At 41.6% G+C, this 18,183-nt stretch overlaps 1 long non-coding RNA gene across 1 annotated transcript; it reads right to left on the bottom strand.

The window, feature by feature from the left end:
• Nucleotides 1-436: 436 nt before the first annotated feature.
• On the bottom strand, nucleotides 437-12,957 carry LOC144578478 (uncharacterized). Its single transcript, XR_013524327.1, has 3 exons — nucleotides 5,859-12,957; nucleotides 5,337-5,566; nucleotides 437-904 (listed from the first exon to the last, which is right to left on the bottom strand). It is a non-coding gene; the product is annotated as an uncharacterized LOC144578478 (long non-coding RNA).
• Between the last annotated feature and the right edge of the window lie 5,226 nt (nucleotides 12,958-18,183).

The raw sequence follows: 18,183 nt of genomic DNA, 5'->3' as shown, positions 1-18,183 counted from the left end.
TCTAAAAGTTTTAAAGAGGTAGCCCTGTGAACTCAGCACCCAGCTTATCTCAGAGCTCAGCTAAGTGAGATGACCAGTTGCCACCTTGAATAATCACCACATTAACTACTCCGTAAGCAGTTAATTATGAAAAGTCAGAACCAAGTAAGAGATACTGAGTAGGGAGCGAGATAAAAGGCAGGGGCTTAAGAATGGACCAGGCATAACAAGGGTGGCAGAACCATCAAGTATCCCATAAACAGAGAAAAAGAGGGAATGCAGAAGGCATGGGGATAGAGAGTGATGCTGAAAGTTGATCTCCTGGGCAGGTGGGGGAGCCCAGAGAGGACCCAAAGGGTCAGTTTTGGGGGTTCCTGAAGGTTAACAGAGGATAAGAAAAGTTAATGGCGGCAAATAGAATTGTGAACATCTGATGAAAAAAATTTTAAGGCTCCTCTTTAATATGATTTTTAAAACATTTTAATTTTTCTTAAAAAAAAAAGCTATTTATCCAAAACTCTTCTTCTTCCCAGGGTCTCATGTCTTTAAATACACCAAACATGATAATTTTATAAGCAAATCACATTATACATAATACATTTTTTATGTTTTAAATCTTACAAAAATGACTTAAGTTCCATAAAGCATGTTAATTTTTTTTAAAGAATAATTCATATATTACAGTTTTCCCACATTGCTACTTCATCTGCTTTCCTCCATCACAAATTCATCCTTGCCACCCCCCAACTTGGCTTCAACATTTTGGAAAATTTCTCGTCTGTAATTCCAAACTTCTTTTCAAGAATGACTTGGTTGACTTCTTCTCCTTTCCAGATAAGATCTGGACTCTGATTCCAGTGCCACCATTTGTTTGCAGTTTAACTTCTGATGAATCACTTAAAGTCTCCAGTAGTTGGTTTCTTATCTGGAAAGTGGAAACCATAATAATACTTACCCCTAGTTGGGATGACTGCATGTTGTGTGTTCAGTATCTGGCACAGTGCTCAGTGCACATTGGATAGACTTTGTGTTCTGTTTCTCCTTCCTGATACCATTCCGAAAGCACTCTCCTTGGTGTTGGATCAGTGGTCTCTCTTACTAACCTGAGTGGGTTAGAAATTAGACAGTGGTGGCTGGGTGCTGTGGCTCACACCTGTAATCCCAGCACTTTGGGAGGCAGAGGCGGTTGGATCACGAGGTCAGGAGTTCGAGACCAGCCTGACCAACATGGTGAAACCTGTACTAAAAATACAAAAATTAGCCAGGTGTGGTCGCGCACACCTGTAATAGCAGCTTCTCAGGAGGCTGAAGCAGGAGAATGGCTTGAACCTTGGAGGCAGATGTTGCAGTGAGACAAGGTCGCACCACTGCACTCTAGCCTGGTGACAGTGAGAGACTTTGTCAAGAAAGAAAGAAAAAGAGAGAGAGAGAGAGAGAGAGAGAGAGGGAAGGAGGGAGGGAGGGAGGGAAGGAAGGAAGGAAGGAAGGAAGGAAGGAAGGAAGGAAGGAAGGAAGGAAGAAAGGAAGGAAGGAGAAGAAAAGAAAAGAAATTAGACAGTGGCGTTTAGGTAAAATAAGGAAGGATCAGAAGTCAAGAGAAACGACTAGAGATAGATCTCAAGCAGAAAAGGTGACACTAGGAAAGGAGAGAGAGAGAGAGAGAGAGAGAGAGAGAGAGAGAGAGAGACCCTCTGCTGGTGTACAGGAAAAGAGGCCTTTTGGAAGAGGCAGGGACAAATCTCTGGGATGACAAGTTGTGTTGGGTTTCCTGGAACTGAGAAGTTCTCAAGTGCTAGAGCCAGAAATCAGGACAAGTTGCTCACCCTTCATGACCTTTTGGAAGTCATGAAGGACCCTTCCCAGGCCCATGAAAGACTGGCTGGACCCGTCTGCCTCTTGGCAGAGTAACCTCCATTTTTTGCTGGAGAAATTTTGAAAGGGCAGGAAAGAGACCACAGAGCCAAGAAAACACTGAGAGTGAGAGAGATAATCACCCAGAAATGACTCAGTAACTCTAATTGGTTAGGAGAGGCCCCATCCTACCTCAAAGATTCATTTGTGCTTCAAAAGAAGCTTCAAATTGGATCAAAAGGATGTTCTTTTCCCAAACAAGGACAAAGATCCTTCCATCAGCACAGCAAGGAAGCAACACTGTTCAGATGGGACCTCTGATCTCCCCAGAGACTCTAGAGTCACTGTTTTCCCCAGAGAGAGAACAACTGGCAAAAAGGAAAAAAAAATTCAACAGGGTGTGACCCTAGAAGGACTCTCAGGAGCCTCATGTGGGAGGATTATTAGAGGCACAATAAAATAATCAGGCATTTGCCTTTGAGTATCCATGCATTCTGTCCTGTTGTTACTCATGCCCCCACCCCCATCCACTCTGGGGGCAGGGGTGCTACACGGCCTGCTTCGCCTGCTTCTTCTCTCAGCAAGGGGTCCTCTGTAGTGCCTGTGTAAGTCAGAGGTCCAGGAGAGCTGCCCTTCACTGGAGAAGGGGGGAAGAGAATGGTTCTTTTCAGGGCAGGTTTTGTACTTTGAATGGGTTTGAGGTCATCAGTGCATGGAAGCAATTGGAGCATCCACACAAGGGTCAAACACCCCGTCTTCTCTCTTTCAAGAGAGGGAAAACAGCTGCAACCAGGGACATGGGAGAAACATTGTTTCTCTTGACTTCTGATCCTTCCTTATTTTACCTAAATGCCACTGTCTAATTTCTTTCTTTCTTTCTTTCATTTTGTTTTTTGAGACAGAGTCTCCCTCTGTCTCCAGTCTGGAGAGCAGTGGTGTGATCTCCGCTCACTGCAACCTCTGCCTCCCAGGTTCAAGCCATTCTCCTGCCTCAGCCTCCTGAGTAGCTGGTATTATAGGTGTGCACCACCACGCCTGGCTAATTTTTGCATTTTTAGTAGAGACAGGGTTTCACCATGTTGGTCAGACTGGTCTTGATTTTGATCCTGGAGCCCTTCCAGCTGCAATCAAAGCCTCTTCTGGTTCTTCAGGCAGTCTGGAGAAGAGGAAGCTGGTTTGGATAAAGGGTGGTTTGGGTACATGGTATCACCCTAATGGTATCATTGAGATGACTCAAGCTCATCCTTGGGTGTATGTTTGATCGAGATGTTTATGGATCCCAGTCACCACCCTGTCAACACCCAGGAGGGAGGGAGACTTTAACTCTGCCTGTTTCGGTGTCATTCATATTTCTTGGCCTCCAGGGTGAATGGGTCTGCTGGACATTTTCCAACAATCTCAGACTTTCTGGAGCCAAGAGCCACATCATGTTTTCGAAGGGAGGAATTGTCTAACTTTGCAGAGCTAATAATCCAGGTTTAATTTACCCACTAAAAGGTTTAAATGAGAGAGCTCAATAGAGATGTCCTAAAAAAAATTAGAAACAAGGCTGGTTGTGGTGGCTCACGCTGTAATCCCAGCACTTTGGGAGGCCGAGGCGGGTGGATCATGAGGTCAAGAGATCGAGACCGAGACCATCCTGGTCAACATGGTGAAACCCGTCTCTACTAAAAATACAAAAAAAAATTAGCTGGGCGTGGTGGCGCGTGCCTGTAATCCCAGCTACTCAGGAGGCTGAGGCAGGAGAATTGCCTGAACGCAGGAGGCGGAGGTTGCAGTGAGCTGAGATCGCACCATTGCACTCCGTCTCAAAAAAAAAAAAAAAGAAAAGAAACAAAAGGAAAATGGTTACATAAATATCTGATACATAAACTACTCTGTTTTAAGGCAACCATCCAACCCTTAGCAGCAAAAAAGGAGCGGGGTGGGGGGGGTGTTGGGGTGTTGAGGGGGTGGGGGGTTGGGGGGTGTGTTGGGGGGGTGGGAGGGGTGTGTTGGGGGGGTGGGAGGGCGCTCCAAGGCCCCTGCTTGCTGATGGAGTTTCTGCTTTATGCTTTCTCGTTAAAACTTCACAACATTGTTACAAAGGATAGCAAAGATCTTTCTCTCAGAAAAGGTTGTTGCATTTAGCTCCAGACTGCCTCTGCTGTAACTACAGCCAGAAGCTAAAACGATCGACATTTTAATTGTGTTTTCTTGTTTTCAGGTGAATCTTCTTCTATTTGACTTCTCTAGCCATGCCCATGTGCCTAGTTTTCCGATGAGGAAACTGAGGTTTGCTGATCTTTGGACTTTGAGGCTAATGCTATCTCATTTCATATTGAGAATAGAAATCAAATCCCTTTTCTCTCCTCACTGGGGGCAGACAATCATCACTACTCGACAGACTCTCTGTTTTGTTTCCTCCTTGCTGGAATTTTCACACTGCTACCACTTCTAAAGAGAACATACCTCTTGGAGGTTATTGGTACAGATGTCTGGAGTTTGAGCCAGTGCTGGACACGAGCAGTCCTCATGAACGCATATGGCTGACAATGAGAAGAAACAGCTTCCCGCTCTCAATTTGACATTAGAGTCCTGCTAGCAGAGGGTTTTTCCTTCTCTGAGGTTTACTCTTCTCTTTGGTAAAATGGGGGCAAATTGGAGCCCTAACTCTTGGATTTATTGTGAAGAATGAATGAACTAATATAAATTCTCATTTGCCTATTACAAATTGACCTAAATAGAGTTGTGATTATAAAATGTTTCACAGGGAGCCTGCCACATCAATGCTCTGTAAATGCTACCTACCTACCCCTCCTGGAGCAGGACATTCCACATCCATTTTATGCGCTAGGAACCTGAATATTCTAGAGACCAGGTGACTACTACCTTTGGTTTTGGTAATGTTTCCTGCTTCCTTCCTCCTTTGAATTTTTTTCCATGTGCAAAGCCAATTCTCGAATTAGTCCCATGAGGGACACTTCTGGTTGGATTAGGGGTCTGTCTCTAGTTCATCCATTGGCTGGCCAAGGACCTGTGAGGTCATCTGATCCAGAGAAGGCTGGCCAATTAATTTGATGACTATCTGCAGGCCCAGTCAGACTGGCTTTCTCTGGATATGTCCCATATCCAGATTAGTTAGGTGAGAGAATGCAGATAATGGAGTTGGGAGGTGACAGATGCAGAGCCAACATTAGGGAGAAAGTTTGCAGAAGAAGACAGAGATAGATGGAGTGGGTTGTTTCTAGCACTGTCTTGAATCCTGATGGCTTTTCTGGTTCCACTTCCATCATAAATATGCTTTCCATATCTATCCCCTGCCCCCTTTTAAAGGTGACTATAGTCCCTTAAAGTAGGCTGCCCATATAATTTTTCATCAGTTGAGAATGAGAAGGAATATCCTGTCTTAGAAGATGCAAAATTCTCTTTTGAGACATTCCTGCTCTCTACCTAAAACCAAAGACAGGTCATGCAACTGTAATTCAGCTCCATCCTTAACTTCTTTTGATGAACCAGCCCCACACCTTCTGTGAGTGAGCCTCAGTCTCCTCATCTGTCAAACTGCCTGGACAACCTCTCGGGCTCTGACATCCCATGAGCTGTAGAGCCTTTGATGCTCTGTGTCTTTGAGGGTGGCTGAGCTCATTTTGAAGGAGATTCTGGATTCAAGCAGGAATCACAGAGTGAAAGCATCCTGGTTCCTTAGGCCCTGGGCAGGACTATCTTGGTGCTTCTGCCTTGTACCCCCTGGTGCCTACAGAAGAAATGGAGATGTATTATCAACCAAAGAATAAAGATAAATATAGCTTTGTTGGATTAATATCCCCAGTATTACTCATGTCTCCTTCAAAGTGAAGCAAAGATCATGTGCCACCTGACAACCGCCCATCTGGCCCAAGAGGAGTCGCCATATGGGTAGTTCTCGCTAATTATAGTTAAATACTTAAGGGAGGGGGTCCAACGTGGCTCCTCCTTCCATCAGAAGTCCCATGGTTTCCCTTCTCCCAGGAGCTAGTGGAAAGGTCATGTGATCACTCTATACAGACCTGTCTAGGTGCATGCAGGCATGTCGTTGAAACTCTCCAGAACCAATTTTCTCAATTCAAAAGTGAAGGAATAATAGTCATCTTTCTTTATGTTAAAAAGAGGTTAACGACTGTATCCTCTATGCCAAATAAATAGCCATTCAAGATCCTGGATTGTGGAGGAATCCAAGGAAACAACGATTTGCTACAATCATATTAGATTCCTACTGTGGATCCAAGTCCTTGTTCAGTGCACTACAATTCATATAAAAGAGAAATACAGAATTATTTTAATTAATTAATTTGCTAATCCCAGGGGAAAAAAATGCTTAGTGAATCATTCTGGTCCTAGAAAGGAATTTCCCTTGTAGAAAGCATGTAGCAACCTACAGTGTTGCCTTCTTAAAATAGCTTGAGGTTATATTCTCTCTCTCTCAAGGAGATAGGGAAATAACTCATTTGAAACATGAGAAGTGTGTTTCCTAGACCTGCCTTTGGACCATCACCAAGAGCTATCAATTTAGCTGTGGACCACATGTCAGGTAGGGGATTTAGTTTTGGGAAAGGGGAGGTAGAATATTCAGTTTGTGAGTGGATGTCCATCAGTGGTTTAATTCTGCCTGTATTGCTTTGTCCATTCTAGACCCTGGTTCTCTAGGCACAGCCAGCCTTTTCCCACCTAAAACACCATCTAAGTAACAACCTTTCCTTGGAGGTTCAAACTTCCACACCCTCAGATTCCAGGTAGACAACATATTAATACATGACTAAAGTGGAACAGATGCAAGAAAACACACAGCTCTCTCGGAGTTTAACTGACCCACTTTTTAAAAAGATGCGGCCACAAGGATGTTCTCTTCTGAAACAAAAGCAGCAATGATAGTATAATGACAAGTGAAAACTAATGCCTGACTTGAGTCTGGGAGACAACGAAGAATGGGAGGGATAGCTCGTTAGTCAGAGCATCCAAGCCTTGTGTCAAGGAGGTCCCCTTCTGAACAGCTAACACATGGTTACCAATGTGGTTTGGCTGTGTCCCCACCCCAATCTCATCTGAATTGTAGCTCCCGTCATTCCCTCATGTTCTGGGAGGGACCCAGTGGGAAATAACTGAACCATGGGGGAGGTTTCGCCATACTATTTTTGTGGTAGTGAATAAATCTCACGAGATCTGGTTTTATAAGGGGAAACTCCTTTCACTTGTGGCTCTCCTTCTCTCATCTGCTACGATGTGAGATGTGAGGGGTGAATCTTCTGCCATGACTATGAAGCCTCCCCAGCCACGTGAAACTGTGAGTCCATTAAACCTCTTTCTTTTGTAAATTGCCCAGTCTCTGGCATGTCTTTATCAGCAGTGTGAAAACAGACTAATACAGTTACCTTTTACCAATGAAGTCCCAACATTGCCAGATAATGGACTTTTCTAGAGATACTCTTTACAGGGGGTTATATATGTGTAATAGTCTGATTTTTCTTAATGCAGATTTAAAAAAAAATACCTGAAGTTTTTATACGATTTGGCTCTGTATCCCCACTCAGATCTCCAGTCGAATTGTAATCTGTAGTGTTTGAGGAGGGGCCTGGTGGGAGGGGATTGGATCATGGGGGTGGACTTCCCCCTGCTGTTCTTATGACAGTGAGTTCTCACGAGATCTCGTTGTTCAAAGGTGTGTAGCACTTCTGCCTTCACTCTCTCTTCTGCGGTGCCATGTGAAGAAGATGTACCTGCTTTCTGTTTCCTTCCGCCAGGATTCTGAGTTTCCTGAGGCCTCCCCAGCCATGCATCCTGTATAGCCTTTGGAACTGTGAGTCAATTAAACCTCTTTTCTTCATGAATTATCCAGTCTCAGAAGAAAGCATAGCTGAGGGATGGTAAGCATCTGAGTCCTGGTGATGTCATTTGAACCCCTGGATCCAGCCACATCTGAAGCTTCCAATATCCCTGAACTTCCTGATTACATAGCCTAACAATCTCTTCCTTTTGCTTAAGTCAGTTTGAGTTATGGCTCTTTTACTTGCAACTGAAAAAAACAATTCTAATCAATACAAGGACCTCAGGGTCATTCATAAATAATTGATAACAACATTGTTCAGAAAGAGCATGCCAAAGATCTGCTGATATTCGAAGTGGCTGGAAAAGAGTGTGTGTAGGGACTGAGCACATTACACAGATAGGAAGAAGGTATAACCTAAATAACCTAGTGTGCCTTCCTTAGCAAGCCAGTGAAGGATTTGGGAGATGGCCATAGGCTTCTGTCTTGGGATTTTTATTTGGAAGTCTGACTTCTATACTGCAGGTCCTGTCTTTTTTCTGCTGGTTGGTTCCAGGGAAGTAAAGGGTCTGCCTCCTGAGTGATGGGATGGAATGATTATGCCCATGTTTTCTGGAGTTCTGATATCTCTGAGCCTGTTACGGACTCATTTGACTGGTTTGTAATCCCCAGGTGAATGTATAGTAAGCAGAAGCTCTCCTGGCACTTTGAATACATAACACAATAAAGCAAAAGTTACCATAATAAAAGAACAAATGGCACAATATTTTCCTAAGTGTATTTGGGTTAGATTTATGTTAGATTTGGGAAACTGGCAATTTAATAGGTTGAAGAACTTTCATCAAACTTCAGAAGTACATGTATAATTCAAGGCCACTTGGTACATGGAATTTCAGGAAGGGATTCCAACCTGGGAGACAGACACGGTATGGCAGAGAGCAAAGTACTGTTACCTGTCACCCTGCTGAGCCTTCTCTTGCAATTTATGGGGACTGTCACTTACTAACCATCTAAATAACTCATTTCCATGCCACAGATTATAACTGGAGCAGAAAATACTGGAGATCAATCCCTTGTTGTGACATTTTCCTTTGAAAATGGGACACAGCCTGGTCTGTATGGGTGTCATGAAGTTCGAGCTGTCGTAGCTTAAGGGTTATTAGGTCCTTTTTGCCGTATCAGTCTTTCACCTTGATATTTTATAAGGGTCCTAAAGTTCATCCAAGAAGCACTGAAATGGAACCAGTGGAGAGAGGTTGATAAGAGGTTGTTTTCACATCCGAATAGGAAAGGCTTTGAGATCAAACAGACTTGGATTTGAATCAAGATTTCCCAAGTTATAATCTGCTATCTTAAATAGCTAATTTATCTCTCTGAGCCTCAGTTTCCTTATCAATAAAATAGCACCAACACAGGAGTTGTGCACAAAGTAGGTGTTCCCTTGTGCTTCATTTTAAAAAATTAAGAATTCATGAATTTCAGACTTAATATCCATAGTAGATTTTTCCTTTTTTGTATGTATTTGTTTTGAGAAAGAGGTGGGGAGAAAGAGAGAGGAGAGAGAGAAAAAGAGAGAGAATATGAACAGCATGGTGTTTAACCATCGGGACTTTGAGGCAAATCTGCTGAGAGTCAGGTTAAGGCTCTGCTACCAGCTTGTGAATAACCTGCTCCAGTGACTTAACTTCTCAATTCCTCAGTTAGTTTTCCACAATATGGAGATAATAACAGTATTTAGGTCTTAGATTGTTGTGGAACTTACATGAATGAATAAATATAAAGTGTTTTGAACAGTGCCTGGAAATAATGGACTATACACCTTAGCTATCAGCAATGATTATATTATTATTGATTGGACACTGCTATAATTTCTCTTAGGAATGATAATGATAATTACTAATTTGCTTAGAGGGCTGTAAGATTTGGAAGGATGATGAAAAGTATGTAAACTTTAGATATTCCTGATTTAAGATATGCTCAACCTTCATTTCTACATTTATAAAATGGGAACAATAATTGCTAAATCTTGGCGTTAAGTGAGAGCATGGTGTACCAGCCTTGGACACAGTGATTGTCAAGATATCTCTCATTTACAGAGGAGGAAGTATGGGAGGTTATGCCATCTGCCCACATACACACAAATGGCTTAACCTCCTGTACTTGGCCAAGTGTCTTTCCCAAAATTCTTCACCTTTTTCACTCCCCAAATGCTTCCTCTTTCTTCTAAAAGAATCTGGGAACATATAGGGGACAGTGTTATCCTTTCCTTTTGATGGTACCTTGTGAATTGATGCATTAGTTGGAGTACACTGGAGAGCTCATCTGTTCTGAAAACTCCCCTTGAGGTGCAGCCATGTTCCTGCCATGTGACCCCAGCCTCCTGTTATGTGATTGGACCCCGGGAGACACATGATCAAAATTGTCAATCTGATTCACCCTCTGGGGAGCTGGAAATCAGAAGTTGAGTCCTTACAAACCCTACATCACAGTTCAGACAGAGGGATCCTTTTGAAAGGCAAATCTAAAAATCAGTCACCTTTTCCCTGCTTCAAACACACCTGTGGCTCCCTATTGCTCTTATTCAGCCTGGTCTTAGTCACAGTGACTGCCCTGTAAGGCCTTTTTTGTTTTTGTTTTTGTTTTTGTTGTTGTTTTTTGACAAAGTTTCACTTTGGTTGCATAGGCAAGAGGGCAATAGTGTGATCTCGGCTCACTATAACCTCTGCCTCCGAGGCTCAAGCGAGTCCCCTTTCTCAGCCTCCTAAGTAGCTGGGATTACAGGCATGCACCACCCTGCCTGGGTAATTTTGTGTTTTTAGTAGAGACAGGGTTTCTCCATGTTGGTCAGGCTGGTCTTAAACTCCCAACCTCAGCCTCAGATTTTTCTGCTTCAGCCTCCCAGAGTGCTGGGATTATAGGTGCAAGTCAACTTGCCCAGCCAGCAAGGCATTAACTTGTACCATTTTACCTTTCATTTTAGTGCTGCAGCCACACTGGACTTCATTGCTCCTTGAGCTCAACATGTGTCCTCTTGCTACTGGGCCTTTGTACATGCTGTTCCCTCTGCCTGGAATACCAGCCCACTCTCCACTCCACTCTACTTCTTCTCTTTCCAGTATCATTTTAGTGGTTACTTTGTCATGCAAACCTTCCCTAATGTCTCTGACTGGGTTAAAATTGTCTACTGTGGGTTTTCATTGCATTGTGTATCTTTCCACCAAAACACTAACCTCAGCTATGATTACACATTTGTATGTATGATTATTTGATTGATGATAACTGTCTCTCCCAGCTGACTCCTAGCTCCACTGGGAAGGATCCATCCTTATTTCTGTCTACTTCTATATCCCCAGCACCTGGCACAGTGTTTGACCCATCATAGATACTCAATAAATACTTACTGAGAAATGAATAAGAGTCTGGGTGCAGTGGCTCCTGCCTGTAATCCCAGCAGTTTGGGAGGACAAAGTAGGTGGATCATGAGGTCAGGAGTTCAAGACCAGCCTGGCCAATATGGTGAAACCCCATCTCTACTAGAAATACAAAAATTAGCTAGGCATCGAGGCACACACCTGTAGTCCCAGCTACTTGGGAGGCTGAGGCAGGAGAATTGCTTGAACTGAGGTGGAGGTTGCAGTGAGCCAAGATTGTGCCACTGCACTCCAACCTGGGCAATAGAGTGGGACTAATCTCAGAGAGAGAGAGAGAGAGAGAGAGAGAGAAGAAAGACAGAAAAGACAATGAATAAGAATCAGGGATAGGTAGAGCTACTGGGTGAAAGTCCACAAACTGCTGCTGCTGAGATTCCTATAGTTGTCTTTGTCCCCGCCCTCGTCCATCTTGAAGTATCCTTTTTCCTTGCAGATTTTATTGAATCTGCAGAAAATGTATACTCTACTTCTTCTCTTTCCAGTATCATTTTAGTGGTTACTTTGTCATGCAAACCTTCCCTAATGTCTCTGACTGGGTTAAAATTGTCTACTGTGGGTTTTCATTGCACTGTGTATACATTTTCTGCAGATTCAATAAAATCTCTTCAACATCCTTTCATTGAATTCCCATGTTTTGTTTAATCTTGTATGAGTGGATTCCTCTTCCCTGCAACCCAATAAAACCTTTCATGCTGCTGTAAGGAGACAGAGATTGAAAATATCCCAAGGGCTTTCTTCCTCCATGATGATTCAAAATAACGACAAACAGCAGAGGCAATAATGAAGACCGTAGCTCTGAGAAACATAAAAGACGTCTGTCCTTCATACCTGCTATTATTTATACCTCGACTCCTCAGACAACCTATCCAGTCAGGAACCATTATTTCAGTTATCTCATGTCCTAGTAGAGTTTTATCTTCAGTTCTTACATATGCCTTTGCTAACCTGTATTTGTTTCTCCATTGTAAACATGCTTTCCTCCCACAGACCCTGTTTGATTTCATCAGTAACCTATTCAAAGGCAAAACTCTTCTTAAAGGAAAGGAAACATTGATAACAACATGTTAGGATCCTATCTATATGTAGCCCAGACGTATTCATCCATTTTAAACCTTTAAAAGTATCTCGGTTTCTGCACGTCTGCTCTGGATTCATTATTTATCTCTGTGCCAATCCTTTTCTGTTACTGAACCAGAGCAACATCCACCCAGTTGCCTAAGCCAAAAATCTGGGCATCTATCTCTTTGCTTCTTTCCTCTCCTCTGACAGTCACACCCATTGAGTTCATCCACCATTCTGCCTGCTAAATATTTCCCAAATCTACCTACTTCCTCCCTGAATTCTCACCACCACCACCCTAGTTAAACTGCCATGGTCTTTCTCCAAGATAACTAAAACTCTTCTCCAATTTTCTCCCTGATTACATGCTTAGCCCTTCCACACTACTCATGTTTCCAGACACAAACTGATCATATTTATTATTTCACCTCCTCTACATCTTGGCTGCCACATCAGTCACACCTTAGAACTCGTTGTTACTCAACACTGTCCTATGTGCAAACACCACAGATGCCAGCTTCCTACATTTCTCTCTCTCTTTCTTTCTCTCTCTTTCTTTCTCTCTTTCTTTTCTTTCCTTTCTTTCCTTCTTTCTCTGTCTCTTTCTTCCTTCCTTCCTTTCTCTTTCTTTCTTTCTGTCTTTCCTTCTTTGAGTTTCACTCTGTCATCCAGGCTGGAGTGCAATGGTGTAGTCTCAGCTTACTGCAACCTCCGCCTCCCATGTTCCGGCAATTCTGCTGCCTCAGCCTCCCGAGTAGCTGGGATTACAGGCACCTGCCACCATGCCCAGCTAATTTTTTGTATTTTTAGTAGAGATGGGGTTTCACCATGTTGGTCAGGCTGGTCTTGAACTTGTGACCTCAGGTTATCCACCGGCCTCGGCCTCCCAAAGTGCTGGGATTACAGGAGTGAGCCACCACACCTGATTATTATTTTTTAAAGACAGAATCTTACTCTGTCTCCCAGGTTGGAGTGCAATGGTGTGATCTTGGCTCACTGGAACCTCCATCTCCTGGATTCAAGTGATCCTCCTGCCTCAGCCTCCACAGTAGCTGGGATTACAGGCATATGCTACCACATCCACCTATTTTTTTTTTTTTTTTGTATTTTTAGTAGATATGGGTTTCACCATGTTAGTCAGGCTGGTCTCAGACTCCTGACCTCAAATGATCCACCCATCTCAGCCTCCCAAATTACTGGGATTACAGACGTGAGCCAATACGCCCAGCCCCAACTTCTTACTTTGTGGCTGCAAACTCTATTCATCTTGAAGGCAACTAACTCTAATACAATAACTCTTCAATTTCACTGTGACTCTAATCCATTTATACTGTTAGTTTCCCCACATTCAGTAGTCCCCTTCTCTTTTCACTGCCATTATTATTCTGCTTAGATTTCATGGTCCGTCATTTGCAGTTACCTGCTTCCAAATGCCGTCTATTCAATGTTCTTATCTCCTTTTCTCTCTCCACCATACTTTCCTGGCAAAACCCAGTCCTGAATGCAGTAAGGGCTACACACCTGAGCAGCTAAAAACCACAACAGAGAAAAACAAAAACTCAAGAGAATAGTTTTACATTCCATGACTTTTCCTATTGAAATTGCTTTCCACTCTCAAAGGTGTCATGCAAACTTACAAGTCTGTTGTAAAGATTAAGCGTTAATATATGCAAAATGATTAATGCATACCTGGCACATGAGAAGCACTCAATGCATATTGACTACTGTTGTTGTTAAGAGGATTATTTTTGTTGTTATTATCATCATCATTAACCTGACCTATTCTTAGCTGATGATCTCACCACTTACTGAATTCAGAAACTGGAAAACTTCAGATGAAAACTCTTTGCAGCAAATCTCCTAATATTTCTATTTATCTTTGCATTCTTTTCTCTGAGAAAGTATGTCTTATTTTCCCAAGGGTGAATCTTTAACATGTGATCTCGATTTTATATAGTTTTTCTTTCATAAAACTTACATATTTCCACTTTTTTTTTCTTTCTTGTACCACACATAAAATGCTAGTCATCATCTGAACTAAAGTGTAACACCACATCTTCAGGACAATCCCTTACGTCAAAAATGTAAAGCATATTCCATAAAATGGTGCTGGGAGTCTGGCCTCTAGATGGGGAAGGACTTGGTCTGGGAGGAAAATAATCATTACTTGCTTCAAAAAAAGTGAGAAATCCTATAATTAAAGTCCCAGTTGATTCACGTATTTGTATCCTGAAAGCCATTTCCTTTGGTTGTAATTCATTATCCTAAAGCAGTTTATCTCTGGTGCTTGTATGTCTAAAAGTATAAGATGGATCCTGACAGAACGGCTGACTAATTACATCAGGCATCATGATCTTTAATTAGATCAATAGGAGAAGAGCATCAGTAAACATCTTGAGAAGCTTTTGCTACATTGGCTGGCCCTCCAAGGATCCCCAGCATCAATACTAATCCATAAGAAAGTGTTCAGAAAAAACACGGTGGATTAACAAGGAGAGAAAGGATAATTTGGATAAAATTAATCATTGTTGTCACAGGACAAAAGCAAAAATCAGCTTAGCAAATGAGTTCAGAGCATTAAAGACCATGCCCTTCTCTGCCACTGCCTCAGGGCTTCTCTCAGTTTCACAACCCATGACTGAGTTGGCAGAGACAAATGACAGTTTCATCACCAATGTATACTATTCTCCAAGGGAAAACCCTGGGATTGTTTTACTTATAATGAAATCACCCAAGAAAGTGTGAATCACAGGGCAGAATCAAAGCTTTTCTTACTCATTGACTTTGTGGAGGACAAGGGTGGAGAGTGATGGGATTAGAGACCCAGCCAGTAGGTCTGTATTTGTCCATCATTTAAATCTTAGTTTTGTAACAATTCATCCACAAAAGGTTTGTGTGTAGATAGGAATGGGAGATGGAAATTACCATGTATCGGAATGGTTCCAAGTGCTGCAAACTTGTTTTTTCCCATCATTCCTCTTTTTCTTTTTCTTTTTTATTTTTTTTAGCTCTTCTTCCTCCTGTATGCCCTTTTCTTATTTCTGAGGGTTCTCTAAAGTTGTGGCAAAATTCAAAATTATTTTCGGAAGATCAGATCTTTGCAATATGTGTGCCCACAGTGCATCTGCCACCAAATGGAATAACATGGTAATACTATTGATAATAATGATAACAGTAGAAATGATCATAGTGGCAACAATAATGACACAATGGGCATATATGTACTGAGTTCATACCATTTGCCAGGCATGATGATAAGCACTTAAAATAGATGCTATTATTGCTCCCATTTCATAGGTGGAGAAGATGAAGACACAACAAGGTAAATGTATATGCCCCAAATCTCACAACCAGTAAATGACAGAATCCAAGTTCAAGCCCATGAAACATGCTTCCAAATCCTATGTTCTTGGTCATTACACTATAGTAGAGACCTCAAAGGAGGATTTGTCCTCTTGGTTTCTCTTACCAGGAAAGGGCTAAGATAAGTCATTCTGTTCATTCTACAGGTAGAGAAAACTGAGTCTCCAAGAGCCTGCAATATTTCCCATGTATGTAGAATTGGAAAGAAGTAGAGGGAGGCCAACCCAGAGTAATTCCAAAATTTTTGAGTAAATCTCTGCTGTGACTTGTTTAGTGGGTCATCCAGCTGCTTCCATGGGTCCATTAATTTTTTTTTTTTTTTACTTTTATTTTAAGTTCGGGGTATAATTGCAGGTTTGTTATGTAGTCAAACTTGTATCATGGGAGTTTATTGTACAGATCATTTCATCACCCAGGTATTAAGCCTAGTACCCATTAATTATTTTTCCTGATCCTCTCCCTCCTCCCACCTCCACCTTCCGAAAGGCCCCACTGTGTGCTGTTCCCCTTTATGTGTCCATGTGTTCTCATTATTTAACTCCCACTTACAAGTGAGAACATGTGGTATTTGGTTTCCTGTTCCTGTATTAGTTTGCTAAGGATAATGGCTTCCAGGTCCATCCATGTCCTTGCAAAGGACATAATTATGTTCTTTTTTATTGCTGCATAGTATTCCTTGGTGTACATGTACCACATTGTCTTAATCCAGTCTATCATTGGTGAACATTTAGGTTGATTTCATGTCTTTGCTATTGTGAATAGTGCTTAAATGAACATATGTGTGCATGTGCCTTTATAATAGAATGATTTATATTCTATTATACCCGGTAATGGGACTGCTGGGTCAAATAGTATTTCTGTCTTTAGGTCTTTCAGGAATCACTACAATGTCTTCCACAATGGCTGAACTAATTTACACTCCCTCCAACAGTGTATAAGTGTTCCTTTTACTCTGCAATCTCGCCAGCATCTGTTATTTTTTGACTTTTTAATAATAGTCATTCTGACTGTTGTTAGATGATATCTTATGGTTTCGATTTGCATTTCTCTAATGATCAGTGACATTGACCTTGTTTTCATATGATCATTGTCCTCATATATGTCTTCTTTTGAAAAGAGTTCATTCAGGTCTTTTGCCCAATTCTTTATCGGGTTGATTTTTTCTTGTAAAATTTTTTTTTTTAATTTCTATAAATTTAAGGTGTACATGTGCAGCTTTGTTACATGGATATATTGCATAGTGGTAAAGTCTGGGCTTGTAGTGTAACCATCACCCGAGTAATGTATATTGTACCCATTCAGTAATTTTTTATCCCTCATTCTTTTTGCACTCTCCTACCCTTTTTAAAGGTATTCTAAGGGTCTCCATTGTCTGTCCTCCCACATTCCATGTCCTTGTATATGCATTTTTTGGCTTCCCCTTCTAAGTGAGAACATGTGGTATTTGACTTTCTGTTTCTGAGTTATTTCACTGAAGATAATGGCATTCCGTTTCATATAAGTTATTGTAAAAGCTTAAATCAGCTGTGATGCCACCAGATATTCATGGGATACAGACCTTTACAGCTTTATAGAGCACCTGATGGTCAAGGTCTCAGGCAAAACTGGGTTTCCTCAAGGCTAGGCCAGACTTGGTGGTCTCTGAATCAATTGCATCAGTGTCAACTGAAAACAGCCCTTCTATTAAATGTGGTAATTTTTGACAATTCCTTTGGAATAGGATTATGAAAGGTACTCTTGACCCTTGTTGTTGGCTTTCACAAAGGATGTCAAGAACAAAAAAATTGAGATAATAATAATCTCCCACTCATGGCATGTTATCATTCTTAGTGTTAAAAGTCTCTTTTATTTTATTATTTATTTTTTTATTTGTATACAATTTGTTTTGAGTACCAGGTCAGATATAGTATACTCATTTAATTCTTAAACCAATCCTATGAGGCAGAGAACATTATCCCCATTTTATCAGATGAGGATCCTGGGGACATATCATCAGTATAAAGGCTCCATATCTTACTTGGGCACTCAGGTATTTTAGGAGGCAAAGGTAGGACTCAAATACATCTTTTCTTGAGTCCATCCATAATCCAATTCCACGTAAAATCACTCAGTGCAAGGCCAGTACCCACATAGGCTCCTAGAAATCCTGCACCTAAATGTCTTTCTTTTTCAGAGCATAGTTTAGAGACAATGGTTGTTTAGAGGGGGTGCAAAAAGAAACCAGAGAACTTCTTTCAAAAGAGCATTGCATTTCTGAACAAAGAAAAAAATACTAAAGTGAACTTGGTTCAACTAAAATTCTGGAAGATATTATCCATGAATGATGTAATTTAGTTTTCAGGGGCCACTGATTGATTTAAAAACACTGGGTTATTTCTAGAATAAGTGTTGTGTCTGGCTTGTCTTCATTCTCCTGCAGAATTTCTTCTTTTTCTTCACCATCTTTAAGATGTACTATTGCTGCCCAGAGCTCCTCAATTTTTTCTGACAATTGTGGAAGGTGGAATAATGTACCCCCCAAAGATGTCCACATCTGAATCCCAAGAACCTGTGACTATGTTACATTACATGGCAAAGAGGAATTAGGATGGCAGATGGAATTAAGATTGCTAATCAGCTGACCATAAAATAAGAAGATTATCCTGGGTTAGCCACATGGGCCTAACCATATAATCACAAGAGCGAGGCTTGTGTTGGATTTCTAAGCCACAGAAATATAAG

This window comes from Callithrix jacchus, chromosome 12 (genome assembly GCF_049354715.1).
Source record: "Callithrix jacchus isolate 240 chromosome 12, calJac240_pri, whole genome shotgun sequence".
NCBI lineage: Eukaryota > Metazoa > Chordata > Mammalia > Primates > Cebidae > Callithrix > Callithrix jacchus.
Note: the sequence above shows the minus strand (reverse complement) of the source record. Positions and strands in the feature narration are given on the sequence as shown.